This window comes from Micromys minutus (genome assembly GCF_963924665.1).
Source record: "Micromys minutus genome assembly, chromosome: 1".
Taxonomy (NCBI): Eukaryota; Metazoa; Chordata; class Mammalia; order Rodentia; family Muridae; genus Micromys; species Micromys minutus.
The window spans coordinates 133264108-133279118 of record NC_137969.1 but is presented as its reverse complement, the minus strand read 5'-3'; the positions used below and the strand labels follow the sequence as shown (position 1 = coordinate 133279118).

The window sequence follows — 15011 nt, the reverse complement described above, 5'->3', positions numbered from 1 at the left end:
CTTCACTTTACAAATGTGAAAAATATAGTTTTTTTTAAACGACTTTATTTTGCAAAACAAAGATAAATGTACGGATTTTAAACATTTTTTGCTTAAAATTATATATTTTTGTCAGTACTGTTTTTTCAGACATTAAAATAAATTTTACATAAAACCATGTGAATATATTTTTTAGTCAGTACTTGATTTTTTTCAAGGGCTTAACAGTATGCATTGAAAACCTACTAGTTGCAATAAGCGTAAAGTACATGCAAAACAAAACGCAATATGGAAATAGTCAAAGTCTTCTTGTTTTGTGAATATATGTATATTTTTTGTTTTCTTTATTTCTTGGACTTCATACAATCTGTGAGTTGTTTCTGGGGGAGTGCAAGCCTCTGGGGTTAGCATCCCACTATCAGTGACTGCATATTATGTCTGTTCTTTTGTGACTGGGTTATCTCACTCAGGATGATCTTCTCTAGATGCAGCCATTTTCTTAAGAATTTGGTTAAGTCATTGTTTCTGGTGGCTGAGTAGTATTCCATTGTGTATATGTACCACAATTTTTGTATCCATTCGTCTTCTGAAGGACATCTGGGTTCCTTCCAGCTTATGGCTATTATAAATAGAGCAGCTATGAACATTGTGGTGCATATATCTTTGTTGTGTATTAAAGTGTCTCTGGGGTATATGCCCAGAAGTAGAATAGCTGGGTCTTCAGGTAGTACTATATCCAATTTTCTGAGGTATCGCCAGACAGATTTCCAGAGTGGTTGTATTAGCTTGCAACCCCACCTACAGTGGAGAAGTGTTCCTCTTTCTCCGCATCCTCGCCAGCATCTGCTGTCATCTGAGTTTTGGATCTTGGCCAATCTGACTGGTGTGAGGTGGAATCTCGGGGTTGTTTTGATTTGCATTTCCCTGATGGCTAAGGATGTCGAGCACTTCCTCAGATATTTCTCGGCCATTTGGTGTTCCTCAACTGAAAACGATTTGTTTAGCTCTGTACCCCATTTTTAATAGGGTTATTTGATTCTCTGGTGTCTAGCTTTTTGAGTTCCTTGTACACCTTGGATATTAGGCCTCTATCTGATGTGGTGTTGGTAAAGATCTTTTCCCATTCTGTTGGTTGCCGTTTTGTTTTCTTGACGATGTCCTTAGCCTTACAGAAACTTTGCAATCTCATTAAGTCCCATTTGTTAATCTTTGACCTTAGAGCTTGAGCCATTGGTGTTTTGTTCAGGAAATTTTCTCCTGTGCCTATGTCTTCTAAGGTTTTCCCTACTTTCTCATCTAATAGTTTCAGTGTATCTGGTTTAATGTGGAGATCTTTAATCCACTTAAACTTGAGCTTTGTACAAGGGGATAAGAACGGGTCTATTTTCATTCTTTTGCATGTTGAGTGCCAGTGGGACCAGCACCATTTGTTTAATAAGCTGTCCTTTTTCCATTGAATGTTTACTGCTCCTTTGTCAAAAATCAGGTGACCATATACATGAGGGCTCATTTCTGGGTCTTCTATTCCATTCCATTGATCCACCTGCCTATTTCTGTACCAGTACCATGCAGTTTTCAGCACAATTGCCTTGTAATATAGCTTGAGGTCAGGGATAGTGATTCCCGCAGGAAAAAGTACCCTTCACAATCATTACAAAAACTATGAAATACCTTGGTGTGACTCTAACTAAGGAAGTGAAGGACCTGTATGACAAGAACTTCAAACCTCTAAAGAAAGAAATTGAGGAGGATCTCAGAAAATGGAAAGATCTCCCATGCTCATGGATTGGAAGGATCAACATCTTAAAAATGGCCATCCTACCAAAAGCAATCTACAGATTCAATGCAATCCCCATCAAAATTCCAACCCAGTTCTTCATGGAATTGGAAAGATCAATTTGCAATTTCATATGGAATAACAAAAGACCTAGAATAGCGAAATCCATCCTCAACAACGAAAAATATAGTTTTAACTATTACTGAATATATAAAAATTAGTATTTCAAATGGGTAAATTCCAAACATAATGAGCAGTGAATAGTTACTTTCTTTTACAATATCGGGAGCTTTTTCCTCTTCTTGTTGAATGAATGTTTAAGGGAGCTATTGGTTTCTGCAGTGTGTTAATACTCTTCCTTAAGTGCTATCTGTCATTCCAGGGCCAGAAAGAAAACATGAGAGCCTCAGTTATAGATGCTTAATACAAGCTATATTCTTGTAGATTCTATTGGACAGTGTGTGTTTCTTATTCCTTCAACAAAGATGAATGAAACACAAATTGATTATCTGCCTGGGGAAATAGTATGAGAAAGAAAACACATGCTATAGCCAGGCTTCCATTAAATTGTAAATTGTGACATTAAAAGGAATTGGTTTTATTTTTACTGTTTTGACATTTTATATAACAATTCCAGTGGCTTATTTTTTATAAGAGCTATATGTAGAATACATAAAATAAAGCAGATCATGCCCAATCAAATTCCATAGAACAGGTTTAATGATGTCATTGCCAGGATCTTCCGGGCAAAAAAATAAATAAAGCAAGCCTCATTCAGAGAAATTACATGTTTTCTTACTAGTATTAGCATTAATATCATATAAATGATGTTTAATGGAATAATTTGTCACCAGATCACGTCTATATTGAATTCATTGTTTCTTTTGTTCATATTTATTTATTTGTTTGTTTGTTTGTTTTTGTTTGGTTTTTATGTAATTTTGAGATGTAAACATAAGGTCTCTCTACTCCTGAATTATAGCCATGCATTTTCTTTTTCTTTTGAGAAATAAATTTAGTGATCTTGGGACTGGCCTTGAACTAACTATGTATCCCAGATCTTGAACTAATAAATCTTTTTTCTCAATGTACAGACTACCTACTATTGCAGATCAGTGCAATTGGATCTGAATTCTATTTTCCCAGTAAACAGGAACAGGTATATAATTCCTGTATTATGGAGCTCATAGACTGATGGGCAGATGATTCATTTACATTTGCAAAGTTATAAAAATAATCTTGCTGGTAAGAGCTTTCTGTGAGTAGGCATAATTAGAGTATGACTAAATTTCTTGTAATATCATTTTCTCACTACAGTAATATATGCATGATAGTCATGTTCTGGATGTCTCCTAGGGTATTTGTTAGGAAAAAAATGGGTTTAATATGTGCAAATGTTCAAAAACTTTCCAATCAATGTCTTATGGTTGACAGGAGATATCATGACCACAACAATGTATATAAAGTAACACATTTAACTCGGGTTGTCATACAGTTCAGAGGTTGCTTCTATTAAGGTCATGGCAGGAAGCATGGGAGAACACAGGCAGACATGGTATTAAGGATCCAGATCTAAAGGCAGAAGGATAAAACACAAACACTGGTCGTAGTTTCAGCTTTTAAAACCTATAGCATATAACCTCACTGACACATTTCCTCTAAAAACAGGCCACACCTAGTCCCACAAAGCCACACTTGCTAACAATTCCACTTCTTGGTGACCAAACATTTTAATCTTCATGGCTATGGGGACCACTCCTATTCAAACTACATTATCTAAATACAGACCATTTTTATTAAGAATCTTTACTGGGTATTTTATGTACTTATATTTCAAATGTTATCTCTTTATTCCCTCCTCTCCCATACTCCCTACCCCCTCCACTTGCTTCTATGAAGATGGTTCCACTCCCAACTGCCCACTTCCATCTAATCGCCCTAACATTCCCTTACCCTGGGGAAAGGAGCCTTCACAGGACCAAAGGCTTCTTTTCCTGTTGATGCCAGACAATGCCATCCTCTGCTATAAATGTGACTGGAGCTATGGGTCCCTCCATATCTATCCTTGAAGATGGGGGAGGGGGCTGGTTGGCTGATATTTTTTTTCTTCCAATGAGATTACAAAATGTTTAAGCTGGAAAGATCCCCCATGCTCATGGATTGCCAGCATTAACATAGTAAAAATGGCCATCTTGCTGAAAGCAATCTACAGATTAAATGCTATCATCATCAAAATTCTAACTCAGTTCTTCATAGGTAGAAAGAGCAATTTGCAATTTCATTTGGAATAACAAAAATTATAGTAAAATAAATCCTCAACAACAGAAGAACCATCTCTGACCTCAAGTTGTATCAAATCAATTTAAAACTGTATTTATAAATCAATTGTAAAACTGGATGGTATTGGTAAAGAGACATGGAGGTAAATCAATGGAATAGAATTGATATTTTTTTCATGTACCTATGGTCACTTGATCTTTCACAAAAGAGCTAAAAAACTGCAATGAAAAAAAAAAAAGACAGCATTTTCAACAAATGTTGCTGGTTTAGCTCACAGTCAACATGCAGAAGAATGCAAATCAACTGTTTCTTTTCTCCTTGTTCAAAGCTCAAGTCCAGGTGGATGAAAGTTCTCCACATAACACCAGATATATTCAATCTAATATAAGAGAAAGTAGGTAAGTGCTTAGAACACATAAGCACTTTTCCTGAAAAGAACACCAATGGCTTATGCTCTAAGATCAAGATCAACAAATGGGACCTCATGAAATTGCAAAGCTTCTGTAAGGCAAAAGACACTGTCAATAGGACAAAATGGCTATTAACAGATTGGGAAAATAACTTTACCAATATAAAACATTTTAATTCAAGGAGTCATTTTATTTATTTTTTTATTTCTCTACTTTGACAATATTCACCAAAATAGTTTCAACATTTATATTTAATACTAAAAGATAAAGAAATATTATGACAGTGAGATATGAAATGAGATAAAGAAGTAGATGCATGGCATTTATCACTTCCATAGTTGTAGCTATATTCCATCAGCTAGTGTAGCCGGCTGACTCTAGTGTACTTGCTGTGAGACCAGCCACCAAACCTATGCAGGCTGGTACATCTCTTACCACAAATCTGAGTAAACTATTCTACTTGCTCTTACTCAGTGAAATATGAAAACACTGACGAGCACATATTTTGCTGAGTACATTATCACATGTAAGACATTGATAACCTCACAGACCTTCACAAAAACTCCCGTTACTTGCTTCATTATTGAGTCTCTCTTTTGGAGGAGACATGTGACAATAAATAGGAACAACCCCTAAATTATAGTAAGGTTCCAAAAGTACAAAAGAGCCCTTAGAAAGCAGAATAACAGAAACAGTGGTCTTTCATTCATATTCAAACTGAACTTAGTGATCTTGGAAGTCAATGATCCATCTGTAATAAGAAGGGAGGATACAGGTATCTATGATACCTTTGTTAGATGCTGATAAATAGCCTCTGATGTTCTGCAACAGCAGACTTTTGATCCACAATACCTGTAACATCATACACGAGTGGTCTCCTAAGATACAGAATTTTTATGTTTTAGGAAGCAACACCAGCAGCAACAACAACAAACAACAACACAAAGGAACACAGTGTTTAGATGGTAAAAGTAATTATTTCTCTAGTCAAACTATGTGAAAAATCAAACCAACAGGTTTTCTGGCCATATCTGCTTTTGGGTATCATTTCATTGGAAAGATTAAGACAATGAAAATGAAAACAAAAAGTTTTTTCCTCTTCATCGATGGTTAAAGCTATTCCTAAATTCTATGACTTCAAAAAACTGGGAATGATGAGTTATGAATAAAGACCACATGTGGCTGGGAAACAAAACCCTGAATGTTGCCTCCAGGTCTGTATGGCAAATGCAGTCCTAAATGGCTACAAGAATGGGGATTTATCAATGGATACCTTCCTGTCCCAGGGTGGTACAATATAGCTAGAATAAAATAGTTTAGGTAGTGTTCCTTTTGTGGAATATTGGTATCAGGTTTCCTATGAAGGAGTGTTAGGATTCTAAACTAAATTCATTGGCATTGGACTACTTTTTTTGGTTGGGAGGTTTTTAATGACTTCTAATATTTAATTATGGGATACTCTCCAAAATTTTTTCTTTAATTAATTAAGCTGTTTAATTGTCTCAGGAAAGAACAAAATAGCAAACCTTCCAAGGACTTGTCATAGGAAAAGACGATATATACCATATTAGCTGGTGGGGAGACTTTTCAGTTGCCTGGCAGAGAGGGAGGCATGTTCCCAGGACCATATGAGAGAAGTGGGGGGGCCTTAGTATAGGGGACATATGAGTAGGGTCCACACACGATTTGAGGCTGAGGATGGACCTCCAGGACAGCAGGGTGGACTCCAGGAGGAGGTTGTTGGTACACACCTGGAGCCTGCAGGTACACACCTGGAGCTGGTGGGTGTATTCCAGGGGCTGGGGGATGAACCCCAGGAGGTGGTGGGTGGGGCTCAGATATTGATGGATGGATCACTGGTGAAGAGGGGTGTAGCCCAGGAGTTGGGGGTGGACTCCAGATGTTGATGAGTGCACTACTGTGGTTGAAAGGTGTATCCCAGGAGTTGGTGGAGGTATCTGGGGAGGGCCAAGGGGCCCAGAAGGAGCAGACCCAGTGGGGGCCATAAAAGGAAGAGGCAGACTACTGGGTGGAGAAGAAGGTAAGGCATCGGGGAGTGCTGGGAAGGAGGCAGTTCATTCATGAGTGGGGTTGGGGGCCACTTGATGCCTGAGGTTCCTGCTTGGAAGCTGGGTAGGTCCTGGACTTCTCCATCTTAAAGTGGACTTGAAGAAAAAACAACTTGGTCTTTAGGTTCCAGTGGGTCCAAAACGTGCCCTCATCCTTGTCAATCTTCTGGCTTGGCACCTTGAAGGCAATGAATGGTCTCATAGGGCTCGGCAGCCATGAGCAGATACTGCCAGCAATGGTTGGAGCTCGATCCTCTGCTCATAGGCAGACATGACACATGCAGTGCCGTGGCATGATGCCCTCTGCAACCTCAGGGTATTCAATCTGGAACAGCAGACTCTGCTGGCCCATCTCTGTGTCCCTCTTCTTGGCCATATTGTAGCCGGGGTGGCCAATCTTCACAAACTTTTTACCTCCACTTTGATCTTCTCTGGTGCAGGTTGGGCAGGGAAGGTGTGTGGGAGTAAGGTAGGGGGCAAGGGGTGGAGTTGAGGTCTTCTCTGGTCTCCTTGGCAACTTGCTGGCCAAGTTAGTCTGCCAGGTATGTCTTCTCATTGTTATACAGAGACAGACAGACTTTGCACTCACAGGATCCCAAGTGGTTCTTCATAAAACACTGGTCCTTATTGATATGGATGGTTTCCAGGGCCAGTTGCTGCAGGCACTATCTTCTGTTCCAGTGGCTCTCAGAGGAGTAACAGAACTCCCAGGTTTGCCTCCAGGTTGGTGCAAAAAGTCTATAATGCAGGTCTGGGTCCTTTAGGGAATCGGAAGGAACGAACGCCAAGGCCTCTCTACTAGCTTAACCTCCATGATGGCCACAATTTAGCTATCCTTAAGAGTTTTCAATAGGAACATCAATTTCATGGGAAATTGTAATAAAAATTGGCTAATGAAAATCTTTGGGATTATAAAAACTTAAATAAAATAGTTGAAAACAACAATCATGTTAAAGTTCAGTTTAAATATCCTGAAAATGCTAGTTTCTTATATTTTAGTTACCCCATCATCTTTCTTCACTGAGCAGTTTAGTATGTCTGTGTAAGGGGAAAAATACCAAATTGCTTCACTAGACAAGACTTGTGGGACCTTGAAAATGATAATTGAGATTGTCAGCTGCTCTTCAAGATGGTTCAGCCCCAACTGAGGGAAGGGCCTTCCATATAACCGGAAGCAACAACAGACTGGTTCTGTGGATTCCAAAGACTATAGAGTTGGATCTGTTGAACTCTGATGCAGCTTTCGGCAGTTCTGTGTTGAGTGGTTAGAATTCAATAATATTAATGGCTAACCAATAATGATGGTTACTTTCCCTAATCATTTCATACTCCTTGATGTGAGTGCATAAGCAATTGTCTTCAGTTTCCATATAAATGGCCACCAAAGACCTCATATTTAGGTGAAAGGGCTCAATTTTAGAGTGATGAGGTCTTGTTTCCCTATTTAAACTTGTTGAGCCTAATACCTTCCGATATATGTCAGTTCCAACAATAAAAGTTAATTTGTGGAAATGAATGATTGGTACATCTCATAGTTAAGTAATATTCATAAAATAATAAAAATGTTTCAAATGTTTCCAAGGGAGGAAAGATCCTATTTTTCTCACCATGTAACGGTTGTTACATGCTTTGTCAGTAACCGCATAAAGAATGAACGTGAGGGGTTTTGTTTTCTGTATTCAATGTGCCTGATTCACCTTTAAAAAAAAAGAATCATTCTCTCAATGTATCAAACTCACTTAACAATATCTCTCAGAATTGAAAAGATGCTGTATCCATAACTCAATTAATGGCTCCTCATGAGACACTTGCCATATGTCAATGATGAATAAAACAAAGGTTGTCTCTGTCAGCTGGGAGCTTGCAATTGAAGAAAGAAGAAAAGTATTGAATAGATACTTCAAGATTAAATAAGAGTGTTTTGATTCTTCAATGCAGTGAGAGAAACTGGGAGAGAATTGTATCAATGTCCTCTGCCAGAGCCACTGTATGTCAATGAATAGGAAACAAAAGGCAGTGGCTGAGTTTTAAAAAGAATTTATATTTGACAGATACACCAAGATGAAACTCCATGGAGCATTTGTTTCCTTTGAGATAGGATGAGTTTAACCTAAGTCCAATAAAGTGAGGCATTATGAATAGTAAAAACAAGCATCACACAAACATAAAAAGATGTTAATGCTCTCTTCTATGAAGTTCACAGTTATTACGTTTTCTAAAACTGACTGTTGAAAGAAAAGAAGGAATAGAGATTAAATTATGATTTGAGTGTCAGTATATCCTTTAGAGTAGAGGAATGAAAACCAAAGATTAATTCTTAGCAAATATTAAGCACAGTCTCATTTGCACAGGGTTAAGAATATCTTGGTGAATATATGCACACTTAATAAAAACAGTGACATATATATGTATATATATATATGTATATATATATATATATATATATAGAGAGAGAGAGAGAGAGAGAGAGAGAGAGAGAGACAGAGAGAGAGAGAGAGAGACAGACAGACAGAGAGAGAGAGAGAGAGAGAGAGAGAGAAAGAGAGACAGAGAGAGATAGTGACAGTATTTATATTCTTGATAGGTTTTATCTGTGTATCTTTGTCTAAGTTTGAATTTGGATATCACAGTGCTAATAGAAAAATAATAGATTGTACAATGAGTTGAAATGTAAAGAAAAGATAATAGTAAAATAAAACAAATTACTCATAATTCTGCTATTTCTGCCCCTGGATCTCATTCTTCTGTGCCTTTCCTTATTTAGGAAATAAGAGGCTGTCATTATCTTCACTCGAGCCATGAATAAACTAAAAATAGGAAAAGCTGTCAAGTACTAAATAATCCCATAACACCTAAAGAAATAGAAGAAGTCATCAAAACCCTCCCAAACAAAAAAAGCCCAGGTCCAGATGGGTTCAGTGCAAAATTTATCAGATATTTATTGTGGACATAACACCAATACTCTCCAAACAATTCCACAAGATAGAATCAAATGGAATACTACCTAACTCATTTTTTGAGGCTACAATAACCATCATAACTAAACCACACAAAGACCCTACAAGGAAAAAGAACTTCAGACCAATCTCACTTATGAACATTGATGCAAAAATACACAACAAAATCCTTGCAAACCGAATCCAAGAACACATCAAAACGATCATTCACCATGACAAAGTAGGCTTCATCCCTGGGATGCAGGGATGGTTTAATATAAGGAAATCCATCAATGTAATCCACCATATAAACAAAGTCAAAGAACAAAATCACATGGTCATCTCACTAGATACTGAGAAAGCATTTGACAAAATTCAACACCCCTTCATGTTAAAAGTCCTGGAAAAAACAGGAATCCAAGGTCCATACCTAAACATAATAAAAGCAATATACAGCAAACCAACAGACAACATCAAACTTAACAGTGGGAAACTTGAAGCAATCCCACTAAAATCAGGGACTGGACAAGGCTACCCACTCTCCCCCTACCTATTCAACATAGTACTGGAAGTCCTGGCTGGAGCAATTAGACAGCAAAAGGAGATCAAGGGGATACAAATCGGAAAGGAAGAGGTAAAAACATCACTCTTTGCCGATGACATGATAGTGTACTTAAGTGACCCCAAAAATTCCACCAGAGAACTCCTACAGCTAATAAACAAGTTCAGCAAAGTGGCTGAATACAAAATTAACTCAAACAAATCAGTAGCCTTCCTATACTCAAAGGACAAACACGTGGAGAAAGAAATTATGGAAAAGGTACCCTTCACAATCGTCACAAAAACTATGAAATACCTTGGTGTGACTCTAACTAAGCAAGTGAAGGAAGTGTATGACAAGAACTTTAAACCTTTAAAGAAGGAAATCGAGGAAGATCTCAGAAAATGGAAAGATCTTCCATGTTCATGGATTGGAAGTATCAACATTTTAAAAATGGCCATCCTACCAAAAGCAATCTACAGATTCAATGCAATCCACATCAAAATTCCAACCCAGTTCTTCACTGAGTTGGAAAGATCAATGTGCAATTTCATATGGAACAACAAAAGACCTAGAATAGCGAAATCCATCCTCAACAACAAGAAAACATCTGCGGGAATCACTATCCCTGACCTCAAGCTATATTACAAGGCAATTGTGCTGAAAACTTCATGGTACTGGTACAGAAATAGGCACGTGGATCAATGGAATAGAATAGAAGATCCAGAAATTAGCCCTCATGTATATGGTCACCTTATTTTTGACAAAGTACTAAATCCAAAAACTAGAATGTCAGTACGGGTTTACTAATAACAACTAAGACCATAATTCCATTCAATTTGGGTTTATACTGTGTACTATTGTGGCCCAATAGATCCACATTTGTTAATTCTATTTTTAAAAATATGACAGCCTTTAGTCTGGGTCCTAGTCGTTTAACAGACAAATTTGAAATATTGAATGATGGATTTAATAAAATTGGACAAATTCTGTTCATACTATCACCAATTGAATATATAGATATTAGTTAGGCATGTGTTTATAGTTTTCATCTTAGCTATACTGATATTGTTTTATAAAATCATTGTCTCTGAACAAGGCTATCTAAGCTCGCATGAACATTAGGGAAATCCTTCATTAGATTTATGAATTTAGACTATTTCCACACATAGCTACTCACCAAAAGAAATAAATTACATATTAAGGTCAGAAAAAATATTTTGAATTGAAATGTCTTTCATATTTTTTTCAGAACACTTCCCTGCGAAACAAACAAATAAACAAACACCTATGAATATTCAGACTATAATGAAGTAATCCTGTGCCTCTGCATTTTCAGTATACCATGTTTTTCTTTGGAAATTGAGAAACATTCTTTGAAACTTTTCTTTAGAAAATAAATATATAAATTTCTCACCCACGTCTTTTCACATTTCTGATAGCAGGCTGTTTCTTCACTAGGAAAATGCTAAATGAACTCACATTGAGTTGAACAAGCATTTACACAGAGGTGCTGGATTTTATCAGGGTTTGATAAATTACCCTGAGAAGTGTTATAATACCTGTTAACCTTCAGAACAACATCAATTGTTTTAATTTTGCAGAAAAAAAAGTGTGTATAAAAGAGACACATTCTTTTCTCAGCTAAGAGAACTAGGAAATACTCTTGTTTAGTAATATCCAAAGAGATGACACTAGGGTGACTTAAAAAGATCCATTTAGCAATATTTTATAGAATGATGATATTGTTCGTCCTAATAAAAAACTTTGCCAACAAAATACATAAATGAGTTTCATACTCAGAATGCAAATAAGTGTACAAGGTAGAATTGTACAAACAGTAAACTATGACTACCCATTTTAATGCTCTATCCAATCAACGTTTTACGTTACAGAATAAGCAGAGTTTAAAAATACAAGAAAATGCTTTCTAGACAAGAGATTTCAGCTCTGCTGTCACTTAATTTTTTTGTCAATCATTATTTAACGGATACACTCTCTTTACCTGAATGATAACTAAAATACTGATTGCATATCAATACATTGTTGACATACTCAACTGAATCCAAAGGTGGCTTAAAAACTGTATAGATTAGCCACTCATGTGAGCATATAACAAACGAGACAGGAAGCATCTATGACAAGAAACCTTTCAGGTACCAATATCAGGTGGGACAATGTAAATAAGAACGGTCTCCATTGGCTCATGGCTCATATATTTTAAGGCCTAGTCATTACAGGTTGGAAATTTTTTATAAGATTAGATGGATTAGGAGGTATGACTTTGTTGGAGAAACTGTATCATTGAGAGTGGACTTTGAGGTATCAAAAGTTCATGCTAAGTTGAATCAAAATTCCTGCCCTACAATTCCCATTTGTCACCACAATCCTCAATATATTAATGATAGATTAACCATCTGAAACTGTAAGCAGGCCTCAAAGAAATGCTCTCTTTTATAAGAGTTGCCTTTGTCAGGGTGTATCTTCATAGCAATAGAATAGTGACTAAAACCATGTCTGTGTAGGGATAAAATAAATGTATTCTAGACACCTACAAAGCAGGAATTTGATATAGAAGTAAGAAGAACAAAAAGAAAACTGTCTGAGTTTAGTATGATGTCTTAATCTTCAAACATCAAAGTAATATTCTCATTTTTACCCTTTTTTACAATGAGATAAACAACTCTTAGGCCATATGAAGCTCAAGAAAAACAAAGACCAAATAGTGAAAGCCTCAGTCATTCTTAGGAAAATAAATAAGTGTATAGCACCATCGCAGAGTGTGGTTCATCTGGACCTTAAATCATTAATAATCCAAGACCTAGGAATATAGCCTTGCGGCAATTTTTGGTGTTCAAAAATCACATTTAATCTATACACACCAAGAGAACTCTGACTGTTTCTATGTTACATTCTGTTCTACATGTACTTTATTCTTATTATAACTAATGGGATTTCAATGCATGCTATCAAACCTCTAAAAGAATTGCCAAAATGCTTTTAAAACTTTGTACATGTATCTCTCTTCTTTAAATAATGTTGTAAGAACAAAAAAACAAAAAAAAAAAACCCTTCTTTTCACCTCTCTTAAAAAAAGAATGCTATTGCCTACTGCATTGCTGACTTTTACAATTGGTATTCTGTGGAAATTATCATGTAATACTATATAAAGAAAATGTCAGACAATTAGGTAAGCCATGCATATTACTTGTTCATTTGCATAAAGATTTGTGAGACCTGCTGTGACTCAAATTATTTTGCAACTGATGGGCATGTAATGGGGGGAAAAGTCACTGATTATATCAAATTGAAGAAATACCCAAACAAATCTATTTATCGCAATTTGAATGCTAGTGGCTAATATTAAAAATGGTCATTAGTTTTGGTAATTTATATAAGATGATTAATAAATATCTCCTTCAGAATAGCATATATATATATATATATATATATATATATATATATATATATATATGCATATGATAAACAGAAGGTTATTGAATAACTGTGGCAATATCCAGGAAAAATATGGACCATGTTGGAAGGAAACTAAATGTTATAGCCACAAAGTAATAAGGAGAGATATTGATATATTCAAGGAACAAAATAGTTATGTAGAAAGAAATTTGTAGAATGATTATGTCAACAGGATGATAAGTTATTTTAGCACCTACCATATACTGTATCAATTTCTATGAAAATTACAATCTTCGCTCTTTGAGAAAATTCTATAAATCTAAAGATTTTGTAGAGGAATTTTAATTCAGAAACATGGCTGTGCTAGTAAGGAATCACATTCATTCAAAGACCTTCTATGTCTCTGTGATCTGGGTAGAATAACTCCTTTGTTCCTTCTGACTGAAATATATGCCCAGGCTTAGTAAACATCTTTAACCACAAATAATGAAGGTCAAGTTGTTTGTAGAAGGAAGAAGCAATGTTTGGAAGAGATGTCTAAGTGAGATGCAGACAGATTGTTGAATCCCTGGAAGAGCTGACAAAAGTAAGTCAGAGATAGAATACTCCCAACTCCCACCAGAACAGACAGGAGAGAGGGGCTAGTGAGAATAGTGCACAGTGAGTCAGTAGGGAGGGAATTTCAGTGATCACAGGTCAGTTGAATTCAGGCAATGCAGTGGAGGTCAGATGAGTTCAGCTCAGTGCAGTTTGGTGCAGTTCAGGTGAATGCAGTAGAGTGAAGTTGAGTTTAAACAGCTGCATTCAGTTTTATGCAGTTCAAGCACATGGTGCTGTTCAGTGCAGGGAATTCAGAGGAGGTTTTTGTTTCTTACAATTTTATTTTAAAAAGAGAGATACATGTACAGATTTTTAAAAGTATTTCGGCAAAAAACTATATGAATATATTTTTGTAAGTAATTATTTTAAACGTTTGATAGTATGCATCGAAATCTTACTAGTTACCATAAGCATAAAGTACATGTAGAACAGTACATAACATGGAAACGGTCAAAGTTTTCTTGGTGTGTATAAATTAAACATAATGATTTTTGAATACCAAATATTGCCACAAAACTATCTTCTTAGCTCTTGAATTGTTAATGATTTAAGGTCTAGGTGTTCCCCACTCTGAGAGGGTGCTATATACAAGCAGATCAGTGATGAGAGAAGTCAAGAGAAGCCAGTTTGAATCATTAAGCTTAGACAATTACATTATAGGTAGGCTAGAAGTTTTCAAGCCTAGACATAGAGATAGCTAGTTCTTAAAAGACAGACAAGAAAATCCTGATGGTTCACTGACCAGATATTTTAGCTCTAATCAACTCCTAGACTATTCAAAACTCTTATCTCAAGCTCACATTTCATTACCTGAACCAACACAATACATTAGTTTGAACTCTGGCTTCTAAAATTAAGCACATGCTTGTGTTTACACATACATTTATTCATACACAAACAGACATAATATATTTTAATGATAGTATAAAGATCTCTAGAGTTGAGGGCCTGGGTAAGATACGTCAACAATATAGCCAAAAGGAAAGACAACAGGGTACTAAA

General features: G+C 36.2%; 1 pseudogene across 1 annotated transcript in view; it reads right to left on the bottom strand.

The window, feature by feature from the left end:
• Nucleotides 1–6033: 6033 nt before the first annotated feature.
• LOC308414009 (splicing factor 3A subunit 2-like) overlaps nucleotides 6034–15011 on the bottom strand; it is a 28570-nt pseudogene continuing 19592 nt past the window's right edge. The window contains exons 3-4 of the transcript in view: nucleotides 7519–7553; nucleotides 6034–7171 (exon numbers count right to left, since the gene is read on the bottom strand). The product of the transcript in view is annotated as a splicing factor 3A subunit 2-like (transcript). The remainder of the gene's footprint in view (nucleotides 7172–7518; nucleotides 7554–15011) is intronic.